General features: G+C 37.6%; 1 long non-coding RNA gene across 1 annotated transcript; it reads left to right on the top strand.

Annotated features, from left to right (window-relative positions):
• Positions 1 to 3,245: 3,245 nt before the first annotated feature.
• LOC101687514 lies at positions 3,246 to 6,621 on the top strand. Its single transcript, XR_199687.2, has 3 exons — positions 3,246 to 3,418; positions 5,286 to 5,476; positions 6,299 to 6,621. It is a non-coding gene; the product is annotated as an uncharacterized LOC101687514 (long non-coding RNA).
• Positions 6,622 to 18,850: the final 12,229 nt, after the last annotated feature.

The following is an 18,850-nucleotide window of genomic DNA, read 5'->3' as shown; positions in this document are numbered from 1 at the left end:
GCCAAGGGGTCTCTGGTAGACCTTGTCGTTTTGAAACAAATGCCAACCACATTCTTTACCTGTCCAGCCCGGGCTGCCAGACCTACACTGATTCTGATGAAGTCGAATATCTTGTTTGCTATGCTGCTATACAACAAATTACCACAAACTGGGTGGCTTAAAATAACAGAAAGGTATTCATTCACAGTTTTGGAGGCTAGAAGTCCAAAATCAAGGTGTTGACAGGGTTGGTTTTTTCTGGAGGTACCAAGGGAGAAGCTATGCCATGGCTCTCTCTCCTGGCTTTGGCCATTCTTACCAACCCTTCATATTCATTGGTGTATAGCAGCATCACTTCAGTTTCTGCCTCTGTCATCATGGTGTTCTCTCTACGTCTCTCTGTCGCTTCTCATAAGGACACCTGCCATGTTGCATGAAGGGCCCACTCTACTCCAGTATGATTTCATATTGATGGTTCCATTTGCAATGACCGCATTTCCAAACAAGCTCACATCCTAAAGTGCTGGAGCATCAGACTTCCCCATATCTTCTTGAAGAACACAGTTCAACCTGTAACAGGGTGCTCTGGGCTCAAAATTGAGCAAAAAGCTTTCTTCCTTCACTGAGGAAAGGGCAGCATCCAGTTGGAATAATCAGATGTGGCAGCTTTGACATTGATGTGTGAGCCAGTGCTACATGAGGAATGAGGAGAGGGCAATAAAGGAAACACTAGGGCATTTATGAGAAGGTAAGAATGAATCAATAGTGGTTGAGCTGTGAGTCTGAGGCAAAGCAGATGAGGTGAACAGGGGAGATGCCCCTGGCTCACAGACACTGTAATAAGTCTTGCAAGTCCAAGGAAGCCAATGGAATAGAGGAACTTAAGTCCACAACTGGAAACTTTGAAATGGTTGGGCACAACTTCTTCCCTAGTTGACAACTCTAGCCTATACCTCGCTGTTCACCATTCTATGTCTTTTGAGTATTTTTGCAAATACATACGAAAGCCACCAGGCTACCCTGCCATAATTCATTAGAGTAAGTGTTGCAAAAGAAAAAAAAAAAAAAGTCTGCAGGAGCTAGGAGATCAAAGAAACGAGTGAAGTGGGATGCATATAAAATACTGAGAATCCATAGATTTTCAGAGTTTAATTGGTACTGGGCTTCAGAGCTGGGGAGGATTAAGAGAATGTTAGAGATTGTATTGACCAGAGAGGGTGTGTCCCATCTGCAGGAGGAGCTGCTTGGCTAGAATTTCCACATACAATGGTGCAAGAGGATGCTGGACATGAGGCAGGTGGGTGAAATCTAGCTGCTCTCTTCTTACCAAGCTGTGAGCCCACTGGCCCCCATCTGCCCAGTGTAGCACCTTTTTCTAATTTATGCGAAGGTGCAGTATAGGCAGAGAGCAGCCCTGATTCCAGGCTGTTGCCAGGCTACAAAGTACACTCTGTTTCCAGGTCTTCAGATATTTTTTAAAGAGAAGCTGTAAATCTGCATCTTTATGTATAATCTTCTAATTTTTAAGTGGTGGCTCAAATATTGTAGAACCCTGCATAGACCAGTGAATCCATGTCAGCAGGCTCTGTGGCCCCAGTGTGTGATCCCGTCTGGTGTGATTAGGGGAGGTGGCACAGCGCTAGTATACAAGCTTGCAGGCAGAGGGTCACAGGTGAGGGTACGTATAATCCCTGCCTCCTAGAGGATTTCAGAATTAGTCACATTAGCACAGTTTCTCGGGGGAGAGGTGCCAGGGTTACCCCTGGCAACCCCCTGAAGGCAACCCCTTTGGAATGTCTTATGAGTACGAATTATTAGTGGATGATTGTGCATTACCATTTGTGTTACCTTAAGGCAAGTCATTTAACTTGTCTGGACATGTGTTTTTGCATTGAGACAGCCCTCTCAGAGAGTCTTACAATGAGTAAATGAGATGAAGTCTGCAAAGTGCCTGGCACGTGGCTGTCATTCAGTATGATGGCAGCTGCTATTCCTTTTAGGACTTGGCTATGAGTGCACACTGCTCCCCTCTTCACTAGGAAGGGCTGCCACTGCTTCCTTATTCTGGTCACAGCCAGATCACTTCTTTGATAAGCAATGTCTAATATCTTACCATAATTGTTACAGCATACCACTTGGGGGATCAGAAACCTCCAGCACCACCTACTACTTACAAACAAAACACCACCACTTACTACTTACAAACTTTCAATCACATGAAGGGAACTTAGAAATGATTTAAGATACTATTTCAATTTCTTCATTGGCCAGATGAGAAAACAGAGGTCCAGAGACGGGAAGAGAAAGAGAGAGAGAGAGAGATTGATTCATCTATGGCCAAACAGTGAAATATTAACACAGCATAAAATGCAGGAATTTTTTTTTTTGTATTTTTGTTTTAACTTGAGTTTGAAAGAATTTTATGCTTTTGATCGCAACTTTGAACATTGTAGATATTATTTCACACAACACTTAAGTAATAAGTGTGTTCTTGATTAGATATTATTTCATACAACACTTAAGTAATAAGTGTGTTCTTGACCAATTTTTCAGTCTGAACTAAAATGTCACCCCCTGTTAGTCACCCCATCTTTGAAGAGAAGAGATTGTACTAGAAACATCTTGCATTGGGAGGCAATAAAAACTGTATTTAGCTTTTTGAAATGTAGGTTTGGCTTTGATCTCTTTGGGGGGGAACTTGGGGAGCAATGTGCTTGTACCTTCCTTATAGAGATGTGAGGATTAAATGATCATGCTTAGAACCTCATTAGCCCTCAATAAATGGTAGCTTTGATTTCCTCCTTTTAACTCCCCAATACTACACCCAAGGCCCCATTCCTGGCCAGAAAACACACATGGATTCCACACTTTTCTCCCCTGCACTATGAGCATTTTGGGGCTACACCAGTGTCTTTTGTCATGTATAGATCTGGAAACCACAAACATTCAGCAGAAGTTTGTTGAAGTTAACTGACTTACTGTGCTGCATTCAATGGTAAGAATTTAGATTGTGCTCAGAGCACAGATTCATTCACACATTTGTTTATGTTTATATCCCACCAGATGCTACAAAGGATTTAAGACTACTTCACTGCTTTAGGTCTGTTGTGGAATACTCGATCATATTTACCTCCACGGCAACTTTCAGATGTCTCTGTTACTGTCTCTGATATTATGTTTACATGTCAAGCTTCTGAACTATACTGTGAACTTCTAGAACCTGGAAGGCAAGACAATGTCTTAGTGTTCTTCATGTCTTTCTCAGTGCCCAGCTTTGTGTCAGGCATATGGCAGGTATTTCAGTAAAGATCATTGAACTAAAGAACTATGTTATGAGAAAGGAGCCTGGAGGAGAGTGATAACTGTTGGAGGCAAGTGTTAGTCTACCTGATAGAAGAGGTTTCGGGAGCAGGCAGAAGGGGAGAGGCCCAGAGCAAAGGTAGGGGGATTAATCTTTGATGGGGGAAGGCTAATAATAACTGGGATCTGATTTCTGCCCCCAAATGACCATCGTCACATTCCTTTTAGTGCTATGCACATAGCCAGGCACTAAGTATTTCCCAGTGATTATTACCAAAGCAAGGCCTGGGAAAAAACATTTGTAACAGAAAGAAATATCACAGTGAACTGTGCTCCAAGAGGGCTGGAACCAGTATCTGTGTTTATGTTATAGATTAAACTGAATATGATTTTTTAAAGAGAGAATTACAATTTTCTCACACAATATTAATCTTTACTACATAACATTTTGGGAATGGAACAGGTCCAATGGAGAAGAGAAATGAGTTGCTTAAGGTCCCAAGTCACATAAATGATAACAGTAATAAATATCTTGACACTATTGAGTAGCATTTTAAAAAATATTTCACTTTTTTCTTCATTGAAAGTTTTATTGGGGGTTAACAAAGCACGAGTTGTTACTTCCCTTCCAACATGGATTAGTCATGGATTAAGTCATATGGAGTAGACCAAATTCAACAATACCATTGTTTATGCATTAAGCAGCAGCAATAATATTGCAGGCACAAGGCTAGCCCTGGGGACACAGAGATAAATGAGGCATAAGCTCTATCCTCATAGAAATTACATTTTTCTTATCCCAAACCCAACTAATTGAAACTTGTCTGTAGTCCAGTTTAAGGAGAAAGTAGGCAAATAGGAGGATGACATCATCTTTGAAGATTCTGCATTTTTTAAATTTTTTTTTTTTTTTTTAACAGCAAGTAAAGCATCTCCTGGGGCTCGTCGGCATTAAGCCCAGTCTTCCACACAGCAGCTGACATTTTCCGTTTCTGTGATGGCCTAGCGCTCCCATATAATCTTCTCAAGTTACTCGGGTGGGCACAGGCTCCCTTCCTCCTGGGGATTTGAAATGTGTGTATAAACAAAAAGCACAATAGAAACACCTGTGGAGTTCCCCTGGGGGTCAGGTGCATGGAATGGCTCAGGAGTTATCTCAGCACCCTTGTTTCTGTGCATTGGAAAATCTGTTTCTGATTTGGAGCCTGCACAGGAAGTGACTTGTATTGCCAGATGGAAGTTTTATGTTCTTTTTCAACTTCTCTCACAAGTCTCTCTTCCTTCTCTCTATCCTCTCAATTGCCAAGGTTCCTGCAGATGAGAATACTTCCATTAGAGAGATAGAAAGCTGCAGCATGATGCATGGCCAGCATTTTGCAGAGCAGGATGGAATAAAGGAAGGCTCCCCAGCTGTGCATCAATGGATAAAGCCCTAGAAGTTAAAGATGTACTTTCTGTACAAACCTTTGGGCAAATGCACAACAAAATTCAAGACATGGTGGAAAGATTCCAAAGAAACAGCAAACTTCCTAGTACCAGTGCTAGAGCCAGTACCAGTGCTGAGTATGGAATTCCTGAAGGAAACACAGACTTTTCTAGGAAAGGGGTCGATTATCACCAATTCCCTAATAATGAGGCAGTGAATTATTTCAATGTGAACTATGAGCCCGGTGCCATATTAGTCTACATATTCGATTGGTATTTCCTTTAACCTGATCCAACACAACTCTTTTGATCACTACTGTTATTATCGGTATAATAATAATAATTATTTTTATTATTATCACTATTATAAATAAACAGTGAAAGACTCAGAGAAGGTTTTCATGGCCAGAATTCAAACACATGTCTGTCTAACTGACTTTGCTTGTAACCACTATTCTCTACTGCTTCTTTGTCAGAGAGGATCAGGAAATTCATAGCACTAATGCTTTATGATCTATTCTGGGTATTTATAGTATACTGTATGTAGTTACAAGTCATACAATATGTTTTTCATTCCACAGAGTGTCTTCAGTCACTTATCAAAGGCTCCGTGTCCTCTCATAAAATGTAAGTGCAAAAAACAGCCTGTAATACTCCTGGAGATAGAAGACAAACAAAGATTTCAACAAGTAACTGGAGACTATAAAAACTGGGACATTGTTTATTTGCAAAAGAATCAACTAGAAATGCTAGGACCAAAATATAATCAAAGGTAAGGACCCAAGTTTTGATGTAGCAGCAGTGAAAGGATGGAAAGTATGGGAGAAAGATACTTAAATAAATAGGTTTAACTGGAGCCCCAGAAGAGTAGACAAAGAAAAGACAGAGATTATCAGTTATTGCACTGATGCTATGTTGCATTTTGCCCCCACATTTTACCTTTTCTGAAATCAGGATGTATCATATAATTGATGGCATCTTACTTTTTTTACTGAAGCTAGGCAGCAGTTATCAATTATCATTGCCTGTGCATATGTAAGTATCAAAAGTGCAAACATAAAAACTTTCAGAAAGGGGGTCAGTGGCTTGGCGGAAAGTCCCAGAGATAATATTGGAGCACACCTTCCACCCACTAGAAAACAAATGGTTATGGGGAGGGGATGAATGAGATTGATCAGGCATGTTTAGTGACATTTTCCAAGGAGAAGTCAGTAGTGGGCTAGTTCTGTATAATTCTGTTCTGTATAGTTCTGTAAATTTCAAAGCCAGATTAGGAGCCCACCATTAATGCTTTTAGTTTCTTAATGGAATCTTTGAGGGAAAATTATGCACATGGAGTAGCCCAAAAGTGATTTAGAAGACTCAGATTCTTTATGGGAAAAAGTTTTAGGAATACCTGTGGAGGTTAATTTATTTTGTTTATATTTTTCTTATTGGGTATTGCAATGGTTAGTTTTATGTGTCCACTTGGCTGGGCCAGTGTCCAAGATACCTGGTCAAACATTATTCTGGGTGCTTCTGTGAGGGTGTTTTTAGATAAGATTTGGATAAAGGTTACCCTTTGGAGTAACGCAGATTGTCCTCCATATTGTAGATGAGCTTCATTCAAAACACTGAAAGTCTGACTAGAACAGACTGAAAAGTCTGACCTCCCCCAGGAAGAAGGACTATCTTAGGACTCAAACTATAACCCTTCTCAGAAGTCTCCAGTTTGCTGGCCTCTGCCATTATATTTGAGACTCATAAGCCTCCATAATCATACAGCCAATTCCCTAAAATAAATTTGTCTGTCTACACACACACATGCACACTCCCCACTCTACCTCCCCCACCCAAAAACATCTTACTCTTTCTGTTTCTCTGGAGAACCCTGATTAATACAAGGATGAACCATGGAATGTAACACATATGCTTTTGTCCAATAAAAAGAATTTCTACAAATATAAGATAAACAGTTTAAATGACAAAGGTGTATGTCAGAGTTTAATTGGATGTGAGTTTGTTTTTTCTTTTCTTGGTGACATAAATTAATGGTGCAAGTTATGATTGATGGTGTCACAACGATGATGAAATACAGTAGTTAGAAATTTTTCCTCGAAAACTTCCTGGGTAAAATCCACAGGTTCAAAATGTCCAGTGATTTCCAAACAGAGAAAGGAAGAGAAAAGAAAGGGAAGGGATCCACACCCAAATATAGTAAAAGTGTAAAAAGCCGAAGATAAAGAGCAGCAGCAGGATCCCCTGAGCTAAAACGGAAACCAATGAAGTGAGGGCATTAATGCACTGAAAGAGAACACTATTAGTCTGCCCAGAATTCTAGCATTAGTCGAATGCACATCAAGAATAAAGGTGAAAAGGGTGAAGGTGATCAAAAGGTACAAAATTCTAGTTATAAGATAAACAAATTGTGGAGATTTAATGTACAGCATAATGACTATAGTTAACAATAATGTATTGTGTATTTGAAAGTCACTAAAGGAGTAAAAAAAAAGTTGAAAAAGTCTTAAAAGTTCTCATCACAAGGAAAAAAAATGTGACTGTGTGGTGATGGATGTCAACTAAACTTGTGGCAATCTTTTCATAGTATATACATGCATCAAATCATTATGTACATACATATCCTTAAAACTATTACAGTATTGTATGTCAATTATATCTCAAATTTTAAAAAAATAACATAGTGGGATTAGACAGCCTTAGATGAATAAAAATTCATAGATTCACATGGGGATTGTGTTAAGGGGGGTTTCAGGCCAAAGGAAAAGAATCCCTGGTGAGAGCAAGATACAGCAGGAAAGGAGAACAACTAACACATAAAATGATGGGAATAGATCTACATAAACATTGTATATTATAATAAGAATTTTGTTTGAGAGTTAACATATAGAACAAATTCATACATGAAGTGAAAGCATGTAAGTCAGGAGGGGTAAAAGGAGCAAAAGTGTGTGATGATCTTTGTCTAGTCTGGAAGGAGGTAGATTCCAAGTACCACTAGACTTTGGTAAGTCAGTGATGCGTGTTGTCATTTCTAGTGTGGTCACCAATAGGAAAGGAATATACGCATTCAGAGTAATGAAGAAATTGTAATAAAAATAATCTAAAGGAAGGAGACCAAGAGGGAAAGAGAAGCATAGAACGAGCCAGACAAATAAAAAGCAAATATTAGATTGAACCGTATGAAATTATTGCTTGGTAGGAAAAAAAAGGTCAAATATTGGCAATTTCAAATAAGTCAAACTATAGTAAGGTAGATTTACACAAATACCTGAGGAATAATGATAAACGTTGGTACAGACTTCATACTAGCAACATGGTATGAGCCAGTAAAGTAATTTCTTCAGAGTTCTGGGAGGAAAGGATACTGAATCTAGAATGAACAGCCAAACTAGTAATCAGTAGTAAGAGCAAAGTTGAGACACTTTTGGACTAATAAGAACTCAGAAAGTTTACTGTCCACACACTGTTTCCTTAAAAAAAAAAAAAAAAATTACTCAAGGAGGTACAATAGCAAAAAAAAAAAAAAAAAAAAAAAAAAAAAAAAGTTAAATAAAAATACATGGAATATAATAAATAGTGGTGGCTAGATATGAATCAAGAAGCAAAGGAAGAGGTAGAAAGAAATTAATTAAAAGAAGCTGCTGGGAAGATTCTCTGTCAAAAGGCAAAGTCTTCTTGTAGACTATTGTTTCTCAACGGGGGACTACTTTGCTCCCTGGGAAAATCTGGCAATGTCTGGGAACATTTTTGGCTTCCACAACTGGAGTGGGGATTGCTACTGGCATCTAGTAAGTACAGGCCAGAAACACTGCTCGCCATCCTGTAATGAACAGGACAAAGAACAATCTGGCTTCAAATGTCAGTTGTGCTTCAAATAGAATAGTGTAAACTCTGATATAGAGTATTACATTTCCTTCACCTTAGATTAAGTCATACTATTTAGTTCTTTATAAATGGTATCTACATAACTATAGTAATAATATTGGGAGTCCTTAGCAGGATTATGCAAAAGAACAGAACATATTCTATAATAATTATATAATTTAATATAATAAAATAATATATAATAAAACATATAATGAAGAAAAATTAATGGTGGAGGAAGGAAAGATGGAAGGGCTATGCACATTACAAATTGTCTGGGGATCTTGTTAAAATACAGATTTTGATTCAGGAGATCTGGGGTGAGGTTTGAGATTTTGCATTTTTAACAAGATCCCAGGATTTTTTTCTCCTTGCAAATATTTCATATTTTCTTTTCATCTTTTATGTTTTGAGGTTTCACCAGCGAAGACTCTACAAGAACTTATTGATCATTTACCTTATGTTTACTATTATTATTTTGATATAAAAATATTTCCAATCAATAATCAATATAATTGATTGACCAGTTGTCATCAAATGTGTACCATTGGAGCCCCTTTTATCAGACTGAAATTACTGGCAAGCAAGCAATAACATTTAAACCAGCTTCACTTTAGATTCTTCCTTAAGGTTGTCTACTTTTCTCTTTCAAAGAGGAGTGAGAGCTTTTGGATTGCTTTGTATTTTGATTTTGTAATTATCTCCCTTGTAGTCTGAATTCTTTGAAGGCCAGAATTTTATTCATATGTGATGCTGAGGTAAGACATTCATTCATGTACTAATTTCGTAACACTTAGCGATTGCTTGCTGGGGGCCACATTCTGTTAAGGGCTGGAAACAAAATGGTAAATAAGCCATACAGTCTGGTTCAAGTATTTCTGGGAAAGTTCCTGCTCTCTTGAGAAAAAGAGAGATGCATCTGGGGAAAACCTTGCACTTTCCTTTTCTTCTTGCCTTGAACATAAGTATTGACAAGAAAGACTTAGAGGATTGCGGAGAATATTCCTGAGCATTTCCGAACTGCTGAATAAACGTTAGCAATGAGTTATCCCTAGATCTCTAGTTAGGTGAGAAAGTAAATCCTCACTTCTTAAACTGTTATAGTTGGGTATTCTTTTCCTTGTAGCTAAAGACATTTCTGACTGACATAACATATGCAAATAATCAGTAACTGGGTGTTTCACAATGGTGTTATCAAGTACTTGTAATAATGGTTAATGATAACACACAACAGATTTTACATTACATATAAGTGGTAAAATGGGAGGAAGGGATATTATTGCTTCCAGGAACAGAACTAGAACTGATGGACCAAAGTTTCAATGGGCCAAATTGAATGCAACATAAATTAGAACTTTCTAAAAAGTATTCTATTAATGGAGTGTTACTATCTTACCAAGAGATTAACTTCCTATTAAATTGTTCAGGAAGAGGCCGAAACACCATATCTGGGATTCCAGCACTGTATGGAAGCCTAGAGGAGAAAATCCCAACATTCTTTCTTACTCTAAGGTTGTAATATCAATTTTCGACAATGAGTCAAAATAAACAAAAAGCTTTAAATCAAAAACTTCTTTGAAATTGTGAAATCCCAAATTCAAATAACCAGAGCACTCCAGTTCTTTAATTCTGATTGAGGTTATACCAGGCAGTTAGAGAAAATGGTAGTTTCACCTAATTCCTACTCAAAAAAATAAAACATTTCACTTACATATAATAATTGTGATTTTATTTTCTTTATGAGTCAGTAGACCTAGGACAATGGAACAATAGTATAAAACCTAGACTTTCAAACAAATTGAAGTGGTAAATTTATACAGGATTAATAAAAGACCTGTATTAGATGTGCAGAATGATTTTTAATTCAGCAAAAGAAAATAATACTTTCAGCTAAAAATACCCTGTAAACAATTACAGTTATAATTCTAGGTGATTATTTAATAGTCTTGACATTATAGAGGAGTATAATATGTTAAGAAGTAATTTTTTAAAAATTTCAACAGAAGTTATTATTAAAAAAATCTCAGTGTTTAGGACTAAAATGAAAGCCTTGCCAAGAATGGCATAGCCACATATCCCTCTGCCCACACAGAGGGGAAAAAATGGCATACACTTCTCAGGTTATATGACTCACTCAATACCTGAGAGATACAGAACATATGACCCAGGCCACTCTGCAGAAGTCAGAACATATTTTAAAAGATAATCGTAAAAAATAAATCATTTTTGTATTGCTGGTTTAAAAAATTGCTCTGCCATTTATACAGCATTGGAATTGTGTTCCTTAAATTAAACAGTCTGCATCCCTCTGGGAAATGCCAAACATGAACCATAATAGAGCCTCCTGTTGGATTTCTTGAGCACAGGAAAACACAGGATTAGGTACTGTGTTAGGTAGAGGGTGAACAAAAGCGACAGAATTTTGAATTTCATAGAGCTTGGGGTGTCATTGCCTTGAACATCACATGCCTAAAATGAAACATTGATTTATTCTTTTTAAGTGAAATAATTTCTTTCCTGATTGTCATACTCTAAATAGAAGCAGCTCATTCCTAAGAAATGCGGGCTTACTTAGAGATAAGTCAGTGGGTTCTGCCCAATGTTGATGGATATATAAACCTATTAGACTATAGCTCTGATTATAGATAAGTAAAATAAACCTAAATGACATTTCTGAACCTTATGTCAATTAATTTTATAATTGCAAACCTAAGGTTTCAAAGTCTGCCTCATGAATATTTACAATGGATATTTTTCTACCCTGCCTTTTATTTTCATTTAAGTATAGGTAGTTTCATGTTTGCATCAATGACTTCTTCTAATTTACTTTGACATTTCAAGCAGTTATGAATACTTCTTAATGTACACCTGTGGATAGGCTAATTGGCCCTTTCACAAATAGACATGTTTGAATACAAAGGGTCCATTTTGCTACATGTGTGCTAATGCTATAACTGACTTCATCAGTATAATGGTCTGAGGAATTGGTTATTCAGGAACAGGTTTTCTCCCCTCCCCCAACACCAGCATTTTTCTTTCTAATGACACTTCTAATTGAAAAATAGTCTAAATCCAAGCCACTTGGATTGCTGATTCATGCTAAGTTGTGCAATACTACGTTATGTTCCATCTGGCATTAGATAATATGCTAGGATGTAGAATCTTAAGTTTTTATTTAAATACATGTTTCAGGTAGTTTTCTAGGCATCATGAAACTAACTATAATTCAGGATTTATTTTGAATTCTATAGATAGCCTTTGTAACGGCCACTATAAAAGGAAAACATTTATAACATTCATTATACCACATGTGCTTTTCCTATCCAAATGTTAAAAATTATTGGCATTCATTTGAAGAACTTGTTAAGCATCTAAAATTTTGTACCAGCAAGTATCTGGAATATGCCTTGAAGCAACTTCTGTTTACAGACAAAGTCTGTAAGATATCCAAATACCACTGTGATGTGTTTACAGTTTATAAAAGAATTAAATATCAAGTCCTTTTGGGTGCGTATTTCTAAATGAGCATTAAATGAATTGGGGGAAAAAACTAGAAAAGTTTCATATCTAGTTCATGCCAAATGACTGATTACATTCATCTTCCCTTTGCAGCTAACTCTTAGTTAATGAGGGACTGTCTTTAATGGTCATTAAGGTCATTGCTGGGAATTAGTTTACTTTTTGTAAATGAGTTTCACCTGGAAATGTCATTTCTATGCAATCAACTGTATCATCTTGGGCCTATGAGCAATGATGCTGAACTACTGACAGATGGAGAATTTTGAAATGAGTTCCAACTAATTCTGACAGCCATCACTTCCCACCACTCTTAGTTAAAATTTAACTTCCAATAGTGGGAAAGAAAGATGATGAAACCTACTTGATACCTACAAAAAATGTTTAATATCATGAATTGTTATCCATCATTTCTTTTTTGGAAGGGAGCATGAGTTGATCTAGAGAGTTATGATGACTACTAAATAAAACCAAAAGTTCATCACACAGTACAGCCTCCAAAATTAAACTTAGAGTCACACACAAGGAAGCAGTCTCCCAGGGAAAAATCACTGTTACTTGAATCCAAAAGTATTGTGTTGGTGAAAAAGAAGCACTAAAATTCACCTCCAAGGAGTTTATCTAGATCAATTTGTTCTCAAGGTTTGGCTTTTCAGTCTTCCCATGAAATGGGGAATAGCAACAATACATTCCTTCCAGAGTCAAGATCATTGGCTGTCTGGGTACCACACAGAGCTAATTAGGCTTGGTCACTGCTTAAAAACAAAACAAAAAAAAGATAACGAAGAGGGAAGCCTCTTTCATCGGAGGCTTTGAAAGCAAGTGCTAAGGTCATGAACTTCTGGTCTTTGGTAGTGAAAGTGCCGAATTGCTTGAATGATTTATACTCTAGTGGGAGAACCTCAGGGTAGCTTTATCAAATTAACAGCCAAATAGATGACTTTGGCAGAAGCGTTAGCTCAGAGTTAATACTAATTTTGGAAAAATCCATGTGAAAGATGGCCAAAATACATGGGCTTATGTTACTATAATTATCAATGGATTTTCTACCTTTCCCCATCACACATCTCTCTTTTCGATAACTTTTCTCTCCTGGTGTTGCTGCTCATGTGTCAGTGATGGCCAGGCAGAGAAAACCAAGTTTTGTTGCTATCAGTTCTTGGCTTTTTTTTTTTTTTTTTTTAAAAAGCATATTAGGAAAAGGTGGAAGAATGTTTATGAGGGAACATTGGTGGAATTTTACAAGTAGATGAAAAACATTAATGCAAAAATTGTACATTTCAGTAATGTAAAAAATGTAAAAAGGGTTGCAACACTGTTCATTACAATAAAGGTGAGTAAATGTGTTTGAACTGAGGAAGGAAATTTGAAGATAGGTACTCAAAAGATGAAGTCAAGTAGAGTTGAATAATAGAGTTATGGATCAGCTATGTATGGGAATCATTTAATTCAGGAACTCAGAAGACCATGCTCGAAGTTTTATATGTATGTGTATATCCATATTCATATCTATATGTTATAGAAGAGGGAGAGGGTATAGAGTAAACATAGATTAGAATTTAAGTGATCACTATGATATAATAAATAAGAGATTACAGCTAATTATGGAAAGCACTTAAGTGTGTTAATGTCTTTGAGAGGTCATATAATACATGTAACCATTTTATATTGGGAAGTTTGGGAGAAACTCACCCCTCACATCTCTTCGCTAGGCTCAAAACCAATTAAGAAGTAGACATGAGATCTGGATGGGGAACAAGACTATTTAGTATTATTGAGTATACATATTGAGTATACAGAATATATAGAGTATTGAGCTTTCTATAACTTCTGCAAAGTTTAAATCTTGGAATTCTTAACCAGTCCCACAAAGAACACAATCTCTGCAAAGCTACTTGAATGAAAAAGAGCAAGAATGGAAATCCTGAGAGGACAGGGAAACTCCTGGCTTGTGTCCCAACCTTGGCTGTTTATTGCATGTAACAAGAGGCCAGGCTAAAAATGAAGCAGTGTAAAAACATTCTACACTTTAACCCAATACAGTGGAGCAATGTAGAACAATGGATACTGGGATTTTACTATATTCCAATTAGATAAAATGAATTCTCCTTGGAGTGTGGTGGGGGCAGGGAGATCAGAATTTGGAATAAGAACTCCCCTCCTCCCAGGCCTACACTTCTCCAATCCCTCCTCCCTTCCTGTGTCCCTTGTAAATAGAACCAGACGAGCCCGTCTATTCCTCTTCCCTTCCCTGGTCCCCCCGGGTGTAAATAGATTGTTATAATTTTTTTCTTAAAGAAAACGTCGATTCACACCGTCCAACCTGGCCCATCCTCCTTCTACAGCTGTGTTCCCCTTCCGGTCCTCTGCCCCTAAGGTCTCCTCCCTCCTCTCCCCACCCTGGAGGGCCGAGGGGGTGGGGGTTGGGGAGCTCTTGATGTCTTAGTTTTCACAGTAAGGTTTGCCTGTGTACAGACCTCCGTTCAATAAATTATTGGCATGAAAAAAAAAAAAAACTTCCCTACTTCCATTTAGAGAGAGAAAATGTTGCATAAAATCTCTATTTTATGTGCAAATAAATACATAAAGATGGAGAAAGTTTTTCTTTCTCTTCTGTCATTTTTCTGCCTCTATTATTCAAAACTTTTTTAGTTGTGACTGAAAATTAAAAGTGTTTCAACACACAAAAACCTGTATCTGAATTGTTTATAGCAGTTCTATTTTTAACAACCCCAAACTGGAAACAACCAAAATGTTCTTTAAGAAGTGCATGGTTAAACACATTATGGTATATCTACATCATGGGATGTTATTCAGCAATAAAAAAGGAATAGACTATTGATACATACAACTTGGGTCCCTCTCAAGAACAATAAAACTGACTGAAAGAAGCCAATCTCAAGAGATGACATACTGTTTAATTTCATTTACATTATATCCTCAAAATGACAAAATTATAGAGACGGAGAACAGATTAGTGATTGCCAAGGGTAAGGGATGATGGATGGGTTTGACTATAAAGGGGTAACTTACGTGAGGTCTTGGTGATGATGTCTTTGTTAAAGGAAAATGCACAAGTAATAAACTGGCATAGAACTACTCACACATTTTGTACTAATGTCAATTTTCTGGTTTTGATATGGTACTATAGTTAAGGAAGAACACTTAGGGAAAACGGGGTGAAGAGAATACAGGACCTCTCTGTACCATTTTTGCAACTTCATGTGAATCTATATTTAAAAATAAAAGGTAAAAAAAAAAAAGTGCTTCAAGTGATAAAGGGAATACATCAGTTTATAGAACTGGGTAGTCCAGAGGGTTCATCTACCTTCAGGCAAACCTGGATTAAGGAGCTCAGGCAATGCCTCTAGAAGTTTTCTCTCTCTCATTTTTTCAGTTCTGCTCACCTTTCTGTGCTAACTTCATTCTCCATGAAGCTGGGGAAGATGTCAGAGATCTATGCTTACATGATCCAGTAGTAACCCAGGGAGGAAACAGATTCTTCATTCTTAGGGAAAACTCTAAATTTTGGATCGAATGTCCTCTTGGAACAGATCATTTTTGGTCAGGAAGATGGAAAACTGATGGGTTGTGAGGGCCTGAGGGAGAGAGAGAATGTGTGTGCCCATGTGTGTATGTGTGCCTGCACACGTATACAAAGAAACAGCTCCATTAGGACCTTACTGAGGAAGAGTGGTTTCCCTAAGAAAAAATGAGATGGTTTCATCAAACACAGGTTAGGGTGGGCCAGGCAAAATACAGATTTCTGCTATACTCCTAAAAGGTTACAAGGACAACTCTGTGGATAGGTATAAATACTTGAAAATCTAACTTGCAAAAAATTTGAATATTTATATAGTATAATGAGGAGTGGTTATAGGTTTAAATTTGTGTATTTTGTGGGGAGAGAAATGTAAAGTCTAGAAAGACTGAACAGAATTCAGTAATTAAGTAAAGACCTACCAGAAACATGATGTCAAGATGGGCAAAATTAATCTCAACAACATTGCAGTAGAAGTGAAGCTGATAACAAAATTTAGAAATTTACCATGGTCTCTAAATCATACAGAAAACTAACATTTCATAGGTAAAATGATGAATAGCTGAAATAGGTTAAATTGAGGTTTTGAGAAAAAAAAGAAGCCCTCAAACACTGATTCCAGGATTTAAAAATACCCACTTACGTTCTCCAACCTGGAAAATACCTTTTTTATTGGCAAAACCCCACTGTGATTATCTATTAAGCTCAGTGGTAGCTGGGGACTTTTTTGAGTCGGGGCCATTTTAGGTAGCTACAGAGCACAAGACAGTAAAAGAGTTGTTGGTTGCCAGGGATGTACTTTGAGTGAGGAGATTCTCTTCAAACTGTAGGGCAGAGCTAATTGGGGACTAACAAAATAGTCTGGCTGTCTTGAAATTGAAGGGGGAAGTGAAATAAACTGGCAGACTTATTTGGAGAAAGCAAAGGAAGCAGGCAAAGAGGAAAATGCAAAAGCAGTCAAGTGGTGATCTTTCAGACTTAATTTCTTTTTAAAGATTTTATTTACTTGAGAGAGAGAGAGCATGAGTGGGGGCAAGAGAGAAGCAGACTCCCCACGAGCAGGGAGCCCAACTGGCTCAATCCCAGGACCCCAGGATCATGACTTGAGTCAAAGGCAGATGCTTAACAGATTGAGCCACCTATGTGCCCCTAGGCAGATTGTTTTATTTGATACGAAAAATTTGGAGGATGTACTTGGAATGAAAGAACATTTTCAAATAGCATTTGAACTAAGTAAGAATTAGGGTGGGAATTAAGAACCTACATTATTAATTATTATTGGGAAGAACAGGAGCGAATAATAAATTAAAAAAAAAACTGTGATTCTGAAATAATCACATAAAAGGAGAATGGGAAAGGGATATGTACAGGGAGTGGTGGTATTAGAATGGATCCCCAACATTTTGTATTTGAGAAGTGGCTTACAGAGGGTAAGAACATTCTGCCTGGATGAGAAATGAAGGGGAGGACGTCGTATTTCTGCCCAAAGTCCTGATCATAGAACTGTTTTCCTCTCATGCCACTAATCTTAATTATAACAAAGACATTTTTCACAATCCATCTGTTTGAAAGTATGAGAATAAACCAATTTTTAAATGATAACTCCTAGCTTATTTTGTCTTCTATCTGCTTCTTCTGTCTTCGATCTCAGAACTAACCTTTCTTGACAGCTCTTAACCTGACAGACTAATCCCTATAGTGACTGTTCTGCAGAACTTGCCATTTGCGAGGCTTGAGTGGTTTGTTAAATGATGTTCACTCTGAGAAGTATGGACTATCTGTCAACTACTGCCTTTTGGGGGAAGTTATAGGAGAGGGAAAACTTAGTACTCTGCATATACAGTTAAAAAACTTGTCCTGTGCTGATTCCTGAAACATACATTATATTTGGTCTTAGTGTCCAAGGGGTGTCTTCAGACTTTGAATGTGGAATCTTTTTTTTTTTTAAGATTTTATTTATTTATTTGACAGACAGAGATCGCAAGTAGCTAGAGAGGCAGGCAGGGGGAGAGAGAGGAGAAAGCAGGCTCCCTGCTGAGCAGAAAGCCCCATGTGGGGCTCGATCCCTGGACCCTGGGATCATGACCTGAGCAGGAGGCAGAGGCTTTAACCCACTGCGCCACCCAGGCGCCCCGAGTGTAGAATCTTAACACAAAATGATTCAGGATATTACCAGTGATTTTGTAACATATCTTACCTTAAGTAGTTGTCAAAAACTTAGGAGCAATTTGTGAATATGCAACAACATGCAGTTGATTGAAAAATCAATCCATAAATGCCTTCAGTGATACTAAGACTTTTATTAATACTCTACTAATGATACTTTAAATTTTGTTTTTGATATAAACACTGAGCTGAATCTAATTTACTTAAAATTCTAAATTATAATTCTATAATTATAAAATGCATTGAGTAAATCTTTCCACCCAATCTGTGGTAAAATCAATTTGCTGACCTTCATCCACAAATTAAATTACCTCATCACAGGTGACCATGGCAGTGGAATTTGTTTTCTGTAGTAGATGTTTTTTGTAGTTATCCATATGCAGAGTATTAGCCCCACTACAGATGAAGGCAATGTGTTTACTGTCCAGGGTTAACAGCAACCCTTTTGCACCAGCCTTGGTTGAAAATCGGAATTCTGCCACCATCCAGTTGTGAGACTTTTTTTTTTTTTTTTTTTTTGCAAATTAATTTTTTTAAAAAAGATTTTGTCTATTTATTTAAAAGAGAGAGGGTTAGAATGAGAGAGCAAGCACAAGCAGGGGGAGCAGCAGAGGAAGGGCAGACTCTCTGCTGAGCAGGAAGCCTCATACTTGCTCAAATCCAGGACTCTGGGATCTTGACCTGAGCCGAAGGCAGACACTTAACTGACTGAGCCACTCAGGTGCTCCAATTTTCTTTTTAAAATTGACTTTTAATTTTTTTTTAAACTATTTATTTGAGAGAGAAAGGAGGGGATGGGAGAGAGAGAGAGAGAGAAAGGGAGACAGACACGGAGTGCGGGGGCTAGAGGCAGAGAGAGAAGGAGAGCCTTAAGCAGACGTGGTACTCAGCGCTGAGCCTGAAGTAGGGCTTGATCTCAGGACCCTGAGATCAGGACCTGAGCTAAACCAAGAGTCTGACACTTAACTGACTGCGCCACTCAGGTGCCTTTTTGTTTTTTCTTAAGCAGAAAAATAAATGTATGTCGTTTATAAACCATCATCTGAAATACTTGTGGCT

Source organism: Mustela putorius, unplaced genomic scaffold (assembly GCF_011764305.1).
Source record: "Mustela putorius furo isolate JIRA1106 unplaced genomic scaffold, ASM1176430v1.1 tig00003859_pilon_pilon_pilon, whole genome shotgun sequence".
NCBI lineage: Eukaryota > Metazoa > Chordata > Mammalia > Carnivora > Mustelidae > Mustela > Mustela putorius.
The sequence above is the reverse complement of the archived record's forward strand: the minus strand, read 5'-3'. Positions and strand labels throughout refer to the sequence as shown.